Below are 14,991 nucleotides of genomic sequence, written 5' to 3'. Positions count from 1 at the left end.
TTCTAGTAAGCGCGTACGGCGTACTTTCATTAATTTAAAGAAAATATTTTCTTTGTTTTATTGGGCCCAAATTTATGAATTACACGCATGGAATATCAATAATACTTAAAAATCACGTTCCTGCAACTGACAAATTTTCCTGGAAATGTTTTTGCTGCCATTTTCAGGAGAAAATATAATTCATATTGTTTTTCCCGAGTGATAGTAATGTCTAGGATATCTTCTTTAGCGGACATCAACTCGGCAAATGCAATTTTTTGCGACACAAGATCTAAGTCGGCTTTCTGAGATAGGTATGCATTAGAGTACGTTATTTTTTCCATAGGAAGATTGTAGGCCTTATTAAGGCAGCTTCAAGGAATTCTCAACGAAGGCAACAATTAAACGTTATAAAGATGTATAAAATCAGCAGACACTCTATTGCAAAAAAATCCCTAATAATATTTTAATTTCAAATGTTGAAGATATTGTAAACTTTCTCCAAAATTATCTCAAAATCATGTTTCAATTAAGGAATAATACAATGATATTAAATCTTTTTGGATTATAGTATCATGATAAAATGTTGGGACAAATATCACAATTTCAGTTTTTGAAAATTGTACGTTAATAGAATAGTTCCTTGTGCGTACAACATAAAGCACATTGTATTCTCAATTAAATTGAAAGTCACGTAAGGACGAATTTATTATACTTTTCTTTACTACCTATATAATTATTACGGATAAATTTTTAATTTCAACGAGAAGTTACATTCATAAACTTAGCATCCGGTGTCTTCATTATTCCATTCTTCGATAAACAGTCGAAGCATAGTTCCACGAAAGAATCGGAATTACGCACTTTGAACGGTAAAAGATGAAACAATTAGATCAGTTTAGATAATGATCACTCATGCGGAATGCTAAGAATTCTTTTTGCGATGCTGCGGGCAATGTTAAGAAAGCGATACTCGTACGTTGGAAGCTCTGAAGTAAGCATGTAGATTCAGCGATAATGATGAGCTTTAAAAAACTAAGAAGTTTTAATCCAAATGAAAAAAAAAGGTTTCATTATAATACCATTATTATTCTGAGTGAAGTATAAGGTCTGGGGTCAATCAATCAAATAGTGCAAACGTTTCTCAAAATCCAAAGGATAAAGGAGGCTTCGAAGAGAAAGTCCCGTTGGTAAAGTGAGGTCACAGAAAAAACTGGGGTTTCTTTTAGAACCGATTTTTGGTTGCAATTGAGATTCAACGAAAAGGAACCGCGCTTGCTGAAAAGAAACTTAAAACGGTAAATTGCTCCAAAGGGACTCAAGATATGACATCCAATGGAGACTTTTTTTACAGAGCTCATTTTTTGTCTTGAATCACATTGAAGATTTTACAAGCTATTGATGCCTAATGGGCCTATATTAAATTATATAATAAAAACTTGCCATATAACGTTAATATTAAATTATTATTTAATAATGTTAAGATATTTCTATCATTTAAATTAATATGTTAAGAAAAATTTTAATAATTTTGTTAATATTTATCTGTATGATTATTGTTATTGGTTTCCAATAGGTCTGCGCCTTCGTTACATGCGCAATTGTAAATTTGGGCCCTCGTAACTGGCTACCTAGGAAAAAATATTATGGATAGTTTATACATAGTGTGAAGTATTATATAAAATATTCATTTGTTTTACACATTTTTTGTATAAAACAAATAAATATTATATATAATACTTCACACTATACATAAACTATATATAATTTTTCCGCCTGGGTATCTATCAGATATCAATGAACTTAAAGGAACCCTCGAAAACACTTCTATTAAAGTGTCAATTCTAAAGGTAGTGCAGGCCAACTTTTACTTAAGCCGCAACATACCGATCCCCCAGTTTTTCATGTGGTTCCTTGAGATAGCAAGTCCCGTGGGATGACAGATAATCTGTATTTAGTGGCAAACCACCAAAAGAAATAAAAAATATTTCTTCACGCACAAGTTTGTGAATTGAAGAAGATACTAATTTATATCCTTTGAATTTCGTATAACAGTTCATCATATTGTTTTAAATTCTTTTAAATTCTTTTAAACTCTCAAATGCTGTCATAAACTTAGTTATATAACCAGGACTTAAATTGTCGAGAACTCAAGAACTCTACTTCGGAAGTTCTCATTTCCATAACAAAGCGATCATAAAAAACATAGTGAACCTATTCCTGAGATCACTGGAGAACGTACATTGTTGAGAATACGTAGGAAATCTAACGGGAAGAGTCCTGCAGATAACTTAGGTACGTCGAATCCAATTTCTGTTCGCAAATACAGGCGCCCATCGTCTCGAAAACGGTGGATGAAGCGCCCCCTGAGGGTCTTCATGTCTCGTTCCTGGGTCAATCAGTTAGAACTCGATCCGACTCAAATTGAGAATTTCGAGACAAGCATTTTAACCAACCATCAGAAGCGACCGAAGACTGGAGACCGAAGATTGAAGGGAACGTAGGTACTGGGTCCGCGGCCCGAGGATTTCCACGCGAGCCACGCAAAGGGTTCCGGTCGACCAGAGCAGAAGGCGAAGGTTTGAAAAAAAATGTTCCATTGCACGCGCCTAACGGATAACCGCTAGAAATTTGCACAGACTGGCTTCGGGAATTCGCGGTCTACACTTTCAGAACGAACAAGAGAGACCATCGCTGGTTCCGGGTTCGATTCCCAGGCTTCTCAGAGGAACGACGTTTCCACCTCCCAGATCTAGATGAGAGACGGAGAATACCAGCTAAACCTTCCTACCGATGTTGCTTGGAACATATACATGAACTGGTAGCAATAAATTATTATGGTCCGGATCAATTCGCGGTCAAGGGTCAATACGGCGGGCGATTCGAATATATCCTCGAGTACACAGAGAATTCAAACATTGTTATATTGCTGAGGATCAGAGTATCAGCCAGGAGGGGAACGTGCAAGAAAGAAGAAAGAAAGACGAAACTTTGCCTCTCCATGGTAGTTACTTTTTCTATATTGCATAGTACTCCTAGATACTTTATAGAAGCGTAGTGACCTAGCCGGAAGGTAGGCTTTGAGGAAAGTGCAGCCGTAAATTGAGCTACTGTGTAAATATTGCAGACGATAATTTATTACCTAAAAAAGCCCTTTCGCATTATTATGGCTTATTAATTTTCATAATAATAATGATCATTATTATTCATTGTCACGAACGAAGGGAATGCTGAGTCGTGATGTGAGTATAAGGAAATTGAAAAGGGGGTAATTTTACAGCTGATGGTTTAATGATATTGGATTGGTCTGCATATCACCTGGAATTTTATCGCCTGTCTGAAGAATAGGTGTGGCATTCTTAACTTTCAACATGCAAATAAATAACGCATTCCTTCTCTTATCCAAGTTGGAAACATTTTACAGATTTTGAGTAGAATGATTCTATCAATTTTTCACATGAATTCTAGTCCACTTTCAATAGAATTTCTACATTAATTCTACAAAATTTCAAAAGTTTCAAAAACACAAGGAAGGTCCTCGGCCGAATGTCTACACTGTTAGAAATTTGTACAACGCTTTTATTATAAATTCAATGGAAGCAATATGCATATACGTGTAGTAAATTTAATATACCATCGTCTTATAAAATTAATATACATGTTTAGTGAAACAGAGTGAGTGAAAGTTGATGGTTTTTTGATGAACGAAAATCTTTTCAAATATTAAAAACTAATGTATGAAAAAGTCTCCGGAAGGAAAGGTCATTTAAATAAAGTAGAAAACCTCGTATTTTGAAAAAATTGGCAACGTTTTGGACACAATGTGGTCTGTTTTCAGAGGTCTTTTTAAAACCCTTTTAAAAACTAATGTAATAACTTACAACCCGGGTAGAAATTTAAGTCGGGGGCTGGCCATTCTACGGCTGGAGAGTCCGGCTTTAAGTCGGGAGCTGACCGGGGAGCCCGACTTTAAGTCGGGCTTTGGCCGGGGTTTCTGGTCGGAACCCGGCCAGTATCGTCACGCTGCGCTGGCCTGCGCCGGCCATGGAGCACGGCCGGGGGCTGGCCAGGGAGCCCGACCGTGGCCCGGACGGGATCAATTGGTCGGGAATGCTAACCACTGTGCTAAACCGACAAGTTGAAACTCGTTGAAAAAGCCATCCTCATAAGGTACAGTTCAAAAAAGTTAAAGTACCAAATGTTAAGTTCTTTTTTACTAATTATTTATTATTTTGCGGCTTTATGTAGATATAAAATACACAAGCTTTTAACAAGAATATAAATAAAATACTTTTTAAATTAATAATTTAAATCGATTACAATTTTTCTTCGGGGGATATTTTTTTTCGGTTGTATACTACTTGACAACTTTTTACAATGACAGGAAATGTAATTTTTCATGAACAATACAAATTTTTAACGACGGAATGTTGACAATTTCTTAATAATAAAATTTTTTCAACTTTCGTGTAAGGTTTAGTTTTTAGGTGTTTTATACTATTTTACAACGTTTAAGATTGCTACAAAAGGTAATTTTTTTCTGAACATTGGCAATTTTTCGTAAAGTTGGAACTTATAGTTTTTCTCTTAAAAAAATTTAAATCATATATTTAAGAAAGTTTAAAACTTGCATAAGGTAATTTTAAAATCACGCCAAAAAACTCGTTGTTCCGAGGCTTTTGTCATTTGCTTTTTATATTGTATATTAGGTATTATATTATTTTAAATTTATTAGTAATCGTTTAGAAAAGTTCAAACAATTGTAAATATAATATTTATATGTTTTTTCCGTCATCAATTTATAGTTTTATTATAATCTCTATTTGAAAATGTTTACTATACATTTATCACGATTCGAGATTTGTATACACATACATTTCTTTATGAAATCAGAAAAATTAATTAAGTTATAAACAAAGTTTAACAATGTTATTATTGCTAATTAGCGCCCGGCCAGCTACCGTCTGAGCATTCGATCTTAAGATTTGCCCGGTCAGAGCTCAGTCAGCCCCCGACTAGGGTTTTGAAATTAATTTTGCCTAGCGAGTCCCCAACCAGCGCACGGCTAGGCTCTTAAAAAACAAAAATAGCCCGGCCAGTCCCCGACCAGAAACCTTGTTGTACTAGGGCTAACCCAGGCTATTTCCACACGGGAATTAGTTCACTAAATTCATATTTATTCAAAGCGCAACTTATGGGTGGGATTTTTATCTACATTTATTGTAAATTTTAGAATTTTTACGTGAGTATACCGCTGCTTTCAGATTAGGTGTCTAAATTATTTGCTTAATTGAACTCTGCCACTTAAAATCCAGTATAATTTATTTTCAACTAGAAAAAATATCCTACTTTATTACTTAGAAATTAAAGTTACTGTTGGAATTGTTTTTAATTTGTGAAAGTGAAGTTACCTGACTTCTCTAAGAGTTGATCAACACACATGTATATTAAATTTACAATACGGCCTCTTAATTACTATTTCATAGACCGAGTTCTTAGATTTAATATATAAATGCATAGAAAATGTATATTAAAATTGCAAGCATTTTTAATAGTGTAGCATCCCGTGCGGAAATATCTCATGCTCGTCTTGAATCATCCATCACAAATATGTCAACATTTTGTTTTGGCACTAGATAGTATGTATTTTCGGATTTAGAAAATGAAAATATAATTTTAATAATGTTTACATGCAGTCTCCAAAAAACCCTATTAATTAGAAACTTGTATTTTTACTTAAATTTTTCTATTAATGAAGTATATGTCTGAGATATAATTAAAAACATGATAGTTGACGTTTTAATTTAGGGGTTAAATTTTATATCCTTCTACTATAATAAATTGCTGTGTTAATTTTGATTATTCAAAAAAAATCAATTTAATGTATGTATGATTTTTAGAAAAAATTAAACATTTCAGAATTAATTGATAATAACCAACACAATCTTTTAGTTTCTTTTTAAATATGCGCCCTAAAAATATGGAACTGTTCTCTTATTTTATTTGTTTACCATATCTCATATTAGAAGTGAGGCTATTTCGTTCATAATTCTCGATCATGCATTTGTTCCTATATCACTGTCTGCTGTCAGCTCTTTTGGGGTTTAGTGATCGCGTGGTGATCTGTCAAAGTAGCACTGAATGAAAGTTATATATGTTACTTTTTTAACTAGAAGTTTATCTGTAGAGCGAACAAATATTTAATTTTAATACTCTTTGCTTAAATAAGACGAAGAATAAAAAGTCTAACCTCAAAATCCAGTCGCTTCATTTTACATAAAAAGTACTAAAATTGAGTTTGTTTGCTATATAGATATATTTACATTTAAAAAACGCGAACATATACAAAGCGAAAAATATAAAATTATTATATTTTTTAAGGCAAATTAAGAACTCGAATTTTGATATTTGAACGGATTAAAAAAAGATGCCGGTAACATTGTAAATCTAGTTTATTGTGTTGTGTTGATTATGTTGGTAACATTGATGAGACGCCATGAGATCGACAATCGTTGGAAATCATTTACAATTTATTGATCTGGTGATATTATTAACAATAAATTGAATCGTTTAGTTTAAATATACACTGAAAGCATATACTGTAAATATACACCATAAAACATACTGAATTGGTAAAGGTAAATATTGATAATAACAGCTTGCAAAGTAGTGACAGGTATATAACCTCAAAATTTAACCTATTTCCAAATAATAATTAATATTTATCCTTCTTTAATTATAATTGCGAATGAGACATTTTTTATCAAGTTTGCAAAATATATGTTCGAAACGTGTTTTAGCAATATGTTGGGAATTCAAAATTTGGATGATGTGCAAGCCTACCCTTACGAATCGGTTTCGTTTCCAGGGTATGAGGTTGAAAATGGAAAACTTCTTGTAGATATTGTTTTAGGTTCATGGATTTCATTCAACAGAAATAAATTGAAGCATGTTACCAAATATCTGCCACTCCATATGACAAGACGACTCTCCGGGATCTGAATAAAGTTCTCAAAAGTGTTGAAAGAGCTCCTGAAAAACGACGGGAAAACTTTAACAAGAAAAGAATTTCGCAGTTTGGGGACTTGCAATTACAAACGCTGCTGACTGTTGACAAATAGTTTTCGAAGATGATTTAAGTGTAAAGGAAGTCGAATAAATACAGAAAAACAAATATGAGTCGTTTCAATATGTATGTATAACAATTATTTAAATAATTAAAAAAAAATTAATGTTGAATCTAGATTTTATGTAGGTTAACTAGATATGTCTAGGCACGATATATAGCATCTACATAGCTAAACTCTCTAGAAACTAGTCTTCCCAAACGTTACATCCCAGTTTAGCCACTGTACAGTCAGTACAGTCACTTCTGAATGACTTCTACGTGGAAGTTTGATTTGCAAGGACACCCGATTTTAAGGCGACCTGAGTTGAAATTCACCCAACTTGACCATGCTTTAAAATGTGGCTTTGTTAGTTTCCGAATGTTACACTAGGTAACATCGACATAATCTGCGAGGATTTCTGACCACTTTATTTTCTACAGAGCGACCTTAGTTCACGAAGTGTCACACTAGATTTTTGAAATAAATTGGGTTTCTCTATTCATTTGTTTTTTGTGCTACACTCTGGAATTCGTTTCAAATATTTCTAGCGCCTTCTTGGATTCTTTTTTGTTATTCTGAGTCTATGTCAAGAAAAATGACGATAACACCAATATGCTACTGTTTCTCCATTTTTCTCGCATCTTTGGGATTCGTGTCAGGCAGAGATCATTTGCATTTTGCGGTACTATAAAATAAAACAGAAAGTATCGTCAAAGACAGTTAGTAATTTTAATTCGTCTCTATTTTAACAACATTTGTCACCAGACTAATACATTACTGCTGTTCAGAAATCAGTCATAGGCGAATGTCAGATTCCTTTATAAGAAATTTCTTCTACGTAAGGTAAAGCATCTAATATTTTCTTTTTGTCTTTTACGGAATTAAAGTTTTTGTTCTTGTTCTTTTGCTGGTGTTAATTATTATTTGCAACAAAAAAAAAGAGTTTCTTGGCTATGTTCTGTCCTTTGTTGTGAACAGTAAACAAGACAGTAATCAAGAAAATCAATCTTGAAGACGCTAAGAAAGAATGCCTACCTGCTGAAGGCAGCTTGGAAATTACGGACACTGTTGTTAGAGTTGATTTATAAAAATTGTGTTATCACACAGTGAGGCGTATATTAGATATCCTGAATATTTTGCCGCTTGATTTGGTAAAACAAAGAACGTTGCAATAAAATGTTTCTACGAATACATTTGTGCTGGTGCATCTGACTAGAATCAGTATAGTCAGAAATTTAGACAAGAAGAAAAGTCGGATGCAGGCATATTCATGATGTTAATGGTATTATTGCGCATGCATACAACCTGTTTCAAACTCGACTGTAAAAACTGTTCAGAATTTGCAGAATCGATAACAATTTGGAAAAATGAAAGTCCTGGGTCCACTAGACTGTGTAGACTCTGTATGAGCAACCGCCAGAGACAAAGGAACGTACGATATCAGAAGTTGATTTAATCAAAAAGAAAATCACAACACCTTTTCCGACAAAAATCAAGATTCCCAATAGTCGTTGCACAATAACTGTCACCCATAAGTTTGTCTGAACTATGATAGAAGGAAGGGTTTGTCAACATCTTTTCGAAACTCGTTCAGCTGCCACATTCTACATTTGTGGTGCAAAACCATCACAAATGAACCACTTGCAGAGCCTTGCAGATAGACCAGAGAATATAGCCCGTGTAGAAGTTTGTCGTGGAAAACGTCGACGGCTTGGTCAGACACTGGGAAGTTCCTGTAAAGGTGAAATCGTAAGGTCTGAACATGGGCTGTTACGCTAAAATCATAAGTTTCTATCCAGTTTAACTGTACTGTACCTTTTCATCAAAATATAAAAGCCACTATCCAGGCCACGTATGGAGGCCCTGTAACAAATTTTTTAAATTCATTTTAAACGGGACAGATTTAAAAGAAACGTTTACTACATCACATCATTGAATAAACAATCATCTTTATTGTACATTAATGCAATTAGTACAGTATAATGTGATATTACTTAATTTATAATTGAAAGGTATAGCTCTGCGATAATCGTTGGTTGGTCAATCTTCCTCCTTGACTGCCGAAAGTCGTCCCAATCCTTGGCATTCAGTAATATTATTCCTAGGGTTTTGTAAAAAGTCTTCTCCGAGAACGCTTTCACTTGTGTTTAACATTTAGAAGCAATGAAATTATAATATTTAAAGAAATATTATATTGGTTTTACGAATCATGAGTTAACTGTATGGAAAAAACAATCAATAACCGAAAAAGTGGCAAATTACGACGATTTCTACTATCTTCGCGACCACGAGGTGTAATTATAATGAGCAAGTTATATCGCATGTCGCTGTGCAGCATAGCACTGTTGCCATATCAAATAGAGCAACAACTTTCTGATACACAGTACTAAATTCTGTGGTATACATTTTTGAATGTTGTCGTTGTGTTTTGTGCTGATATTGGGAGATAAAATTGTGGCGCTACATTCGAATGTAAAGATAATGTATCGTTAATTTATATTTTATTGAATTAAAGTAACAGATTCTTGATTTATGCAATAAATCAAAGTAATACTTCTTTTTCATCTACATTTTTTCGTAATTAATGCAGATAAAGAATTTAAATTAAAGATGCATTTTTTGTTTGAGTTAGCATTTTTTTTAAATAATAAAAAGAATTATATTTTTAATTATTCGGTTATTTTTTATTGAAGTTGAACAAATTTTATAATTAAGTATGATATGTCTTCAATTTGTACTGCAAAATCTAACAAGACAAATTCCTTTACAGTACAGAGAAATTTCTTCTTAAACTTTACAGTTTTTACGGGTAGACATTTACCACTAAATTCATTAATTTGTAACTGCATTTTGAACAAAAATTTTATTGTTTTACTTTTATATAATATCAACACTGTACAAAGAAAAATTACTGTAATTTGCATACTTATAGAAAACATTTTTAAAACATTTTCTTGCAAAAACACTTTTTGTAGTTGGCCGTTTTAAGATTTTCAGTTTTTTAGTTTTCTCACCTACTAAATATTTTAAGACATTATTAAATAGATTCAAATTATAATTTGTGAACTTAAAACAGTTATCTAAGAATCTTAAAGAAATGTGGGCTGAACAATATGAACAATAAATCATCTTCTGAGTGAAAATTAATAATTTAAAAACTAAAACAATGTGAAATTTACTTGACTTTTTAAAACTTTAATTACACATGATACCTACAAAACTTCGATCCTCCATTTCTAAAAAATAAATTATGAAAAAAATTACAATAAACCAAATTTTATGTAAAGACCAGAGGCTGTGGCTTTTTCAATGTTTGACTTTCTTTCTCTAGTCTTTAAAGTTAAAAAAAGTATATATTTACATATATTCTTAAACAAAAATTATACTTTAATAACAGCTATAAAATATTTAATTTTAATTTTAATTTCTGATTTGCGTTCTAGCAGCTCTGATTATGACTATTATTTTAGGTTATGTTAAGAGGTTAGGAAACAATTCTGTAAAATCAACCATTGGTACTGTTTACTATACTGTATAAAATAATCAAATCTAGATTTATATTTTATAAAAGCTTTTAATATTCAAAGCTAAGAACTATGTAAAGTTTAAGAAAAAAATACAAAAAACTATACATTGTACTACTGCACATTAATAATCTAAAATTATTATTTTTAAATTTATCTATTCTGATCCCTCTAATAGCTTAATTGGAAAAGCACCTGACCGGAAATCAGAAGTTTTGTGGTTCGATTCCCAATGGAGTGAAGATGGAGTAGGATCTTTTTTTCAAGAAATAATTCTAAAATTATTATCATTTTTTGTGACATTGACGATTCCATTTAATTTTACTAGTAGAAATAAGCAAAGAAATTTTAAATTACGTCAACTTTGCATGAATAATTAAGATGGCAAACTTTACAACAGAAAAAGGAAATACTCTCCAGTGTCTGTACAGTACCATGCCAGTTTTTTCAACTAAGTTTCCACGAAAATTACTGGCTAGCCATTGTCGAACTTACGGAAGGTCACGATAAATTTCTACACGGGAGAGAATTTCCAATTTTGCCTTTCATCGTTGCATGTGTGGATTCGCATGAAGGATTGTGTTCTGAATATAGGCTATCGTCTAAGCTTCTGTAAATGGCAAGCGAAAACGGAAAGTGAGAAAGAGCAGGTAAAAAATGAAGAAAAAAAAGAATGCAAAAAGAATTTTTCGATAAAATGGGACTCATCGTAAAAATTTCCAAACCATGGATCGGGAACTTGAAACACGGGAAATACTGCAAGGAGCTCCCAGATCCTGAATTGACTTCTGAAATTACTGGTGTTGGCAAACAATTGATTGATAATTTCAGCATGATTTTGCAAGTAATGCCTTCAGGAGAGGCGATTGATACTGTTAAATTTGAACACTATTGCCGAAAAACAGCGATGTTTTACATTACTCTCAACAGTTGGTATTATATGTCAGCAGGGGGGTAACTCAACATGCAAATACGCTGATTCAGTTTTGTGAAGGACGACAGAAGATGAGTCACTGGCGTCACTAGCTTGGCGCCCTACGTTTGAATGACAGCTGATAAGAAACATGGGAGATTTAATATTTTTCTCAGTTTTTGAAATATTTTGAACGTCTGTGGATATTTGAATTAAGCCAAGATTAACTCTTTCTATAATCCAAAATATATCGAGGATTAAAAAATACACCTTAAATACACTGGAAATGACTTTTTAAGGGTTTTAATTTTCCAGTAGATTAAAATTGGAAAATATAAAGATTATGTCCTCAAAGTTTAAAACAAATGAACTAAAAGTTCTAAAATGTTAATATAAATAATAATTTTTCTATTCTAATTAGTTGAATGATTCTAATGTATTATTACGATTTAATAAAAATATACGAGAAATTATAAAAATTATAATTTTTAATATTTAGTATATTGTATTAATCGTTAAGATATTAAAAATATGGTCAGTATCAAGGCTAATTAATTCAATGTACATTTAGTCATTTATTTTTTTTTTAAATTGAATTAAAATATGGCGACATAAATTAAGTATGGATTAAAGACATCGATGTACAGATCCAAACCGTCAATCAGGGTACGACTCTACCCGCTCAAACGGAGACTGGCATTGAATAACGCATTTGTTTATTAAATTTGTTTGAAAAAATTATAAGATTGAACAAACAATTATGAATTTTGTTGAAATTATCATAAAGTTCCTAATTTAAAAAAATTGACATAGAAAAAACGAATGTTTCTGTCGAAAAATGCCTGATTACTGCATTTGTTTATTAAAGTTGTTTATAATATAAAAAATTATAATCTTAAGATAACATTTTCTAAATATAATATTGTTTCCATTTAGATTTCTAGCAATATAACTTGAAAACAGCGTAAAATTATGGAAAGTCGTAGAAAACATTTTTCAACAAATAATTTGTTTACAACAAATTTTGTTTTCATTTTGTATTATTAAAACATCTTAAACTAAAGTTACTCTATGCAACTTAGGCGATTTCGACAATTTTCCTGTTATTGGCGAGCACAAGGAACGTCAAATAGAAGAAACGGCCATTTTTTTCGTCATATTTGTTTATAAAAAAAGTTAAAAACCTAAAGGAATCAGACTCGGCAACTCTCTTAGAAATCATATCAGCTTTTTTCAAATTTTTTTGTTTAATTCGGTGAATATTTGTCGACTGTACATTATTTTGAACCAAAAAAGTCATTTTTCTCCACCGTGCGACAGGCTCTAAAAATTCAAAACTATGAAAATGCATTTTGTTTTAATAGTACATTTTCATTCATTCAATTTCAGCTAAGACATGAAAGCATTGTTCTCAGTTAGATTACAAATCAGGAATTAATAAATTTGGGCTATTTAAACAAAATAATAAGTTGAATGGGCCAGGCACAGTAGTCCGAAATATGAAGTTACTCTTCATATTTACCATATTTATTTACCACAGGTCGTATTTCTTGACGGATTTAATAGTTTTTTTAAGAAATGCTCAACATTATAGTTTTTAAATACATATTGTTTGCGATTTTTAAATTTCTTCCCACAGAAACAATATATAATAAATAAATATAGCGAATACATTGGCTATTTCAGTTCTGTGAATTTCGATCTTAAGGAAAAATACAGAATGAAACAGAATTTTTGTCGGAATTATTGCACCTGCATTCGAAGAATAGAAATAATTCGATCACTCAATTATTAAAAACAATTTTACTGTTCTTATAAACATTTTCATAAACAAATTTTCAATAAATCAATTTTTCTTGTAGCTACTTTGATTTGTTTAACAGCAAGTAATTAAAAATTTTCTTCAATCCCTTTATATACTTTGAGCTTTGTCAAACATAAATAATGAAGATTGTTAATAACAATTTCTTTGAGCTAATGTCGCAACCGATCGTTTCCTCGCTGAGATTTGATTTTCAGTTGTTGTCAGAATGACATTTCTTGCGATGATTAATCAACGAAATTGATCCTCCACGAGACGCTGGATAGGGGTAGAGGTTAGACCAAAATTATTTCTGTAAACAGTAACAGGGGTTCCTACCCGCCCTCTGAGAGGCGTTTGAAAGGAGTAGTGGTTTGATCAAAATTATTTCTGTAACCAGTTATAGGGGTGCCTTCCCGCTCACTTACGAGACGTTGGAAAGAAGTAGGGTTTTGACCAAAACTATTTCTGTAACCAGTCACAGGGGTGCCTTCACCCCCCCCCCCCCCCCAGACGTTGGAAAGGGTAAGGGGTTTGACCAACATTATTTATATAACAGTGCGCAGAGTTGCCTTCACGTCCCTCATGAAACATTGGACATGAGTATTGGGTACGGATATGACCTTGATAATAACTGGATATGACAGGCAGCGCCCGCGGCGAACAAAGCCTGAAATTCCTTGGGGATAGAAATTTGAAATTTGCACAAGTTAGCACATGTGCATTTTTTAAAATATAATTAAAAAATAGATTATTGCTTTGGAAACGTATGTAATATTTTTCAAAACAAAACTAATTAATAGAGGAAACTTTCTTGCAAAAAGATTTAGTGAAAAAATGGTCTTTTCATTCCAGCTAAACCACTTCTAGTTTAGGTCTGCCCACTCAGCGCCGCCACCAAGGCAAATTATAAAATGGAATACGCCATATTTTTTTGCTTTTTTTGCTAATTTTATGCTAAAAAAATTTGTTTTGCTCTTTAAATTTCGGAGAAAAGGGTGGCGGCGTCAGCAGGACGTCCACTCAGCGCCGCTACCTACAAAAACTCACTAAAAATGATTATAATGCGATAAACAAAGAGTGGAGATTTTTTTGCTTTTTTTTCTCTATCATGACATATATTACGTTTCCCAAAAAAACTACCCGTAAGTGTTACACAACTACTCTCATTCTTTGTAATTTTCCCAAAACTACCCTTCCACGTGAACGTATGCAGCAGAACATTTATATGTATGAAAAAAGCATTAAAAATAATCAAACTTAGAAGAAACTGTCAGTTGATATTTTTTTGCTCTTTTTTTGCTCTGCGATAATATATAATGCGTTCCCCAAAAACTACCCCTAAGTCATACATAGATACATACCCCTCGTCATCAAAAATGTTTTAAAAGTTGGAAAACCACCTTAAAGAATGCAAAAATGATTTAGAACTCCAAATTGATTACATGGCACTTCAAAATTTCCCCCTCTTCATAATTTTTCCGAAAAACTACCCTTAAACGTGAACCTATGCAGCGGAACATTTATATGTATGAAAAAAGCATACAAATAATAAAACTTAGAAAACCCTGTTAGTTGATATTTTTTTGCTCTTTTTTTGCTTTCTGATAATATATAACACGCTCCCGAAAAAAACCCATTTAGGACTCAAAATTAATAACATGA

General features: G+C 32.3%; 1 protein-coding gene across 2 annotated transcripts in view; it reads right to left on the bottom strand.

Moving 5' to 3' along the window:
• The window catches only part of LOC117167687, a 179,145-nt gene that overhangs the window by 157,345 nt on the left and 6,809 nt on the right, over positions 1 to 14,991 (bottom strand). The gene's annotated exons all lie outside the window — the stretch shown is intronic.

The sequence above is a fragment of the Belonocnema kinseyi genome, chromosome 2 (genome assembly GCF_010883055.1).
Source record: "Belonocnema kinseyi isolate 2016_QV_RU_SX_M_011 chromosome 2, B_treatae_v1, whole genome shotgun sequence".
In the NCBI taxonomy this organism is placed as follows: domain Eukaryota; kingdom Metazoa; phylum Arthropoda; class Insecta; order Hymenoptera; family Cynipidae; genus Belonocnema; species Belonocnema kinseyi.
Note: the sequence above shows the minus strand (reverse complement) of the source record. Positions and strands in the feature narration are given on the sequence as shown.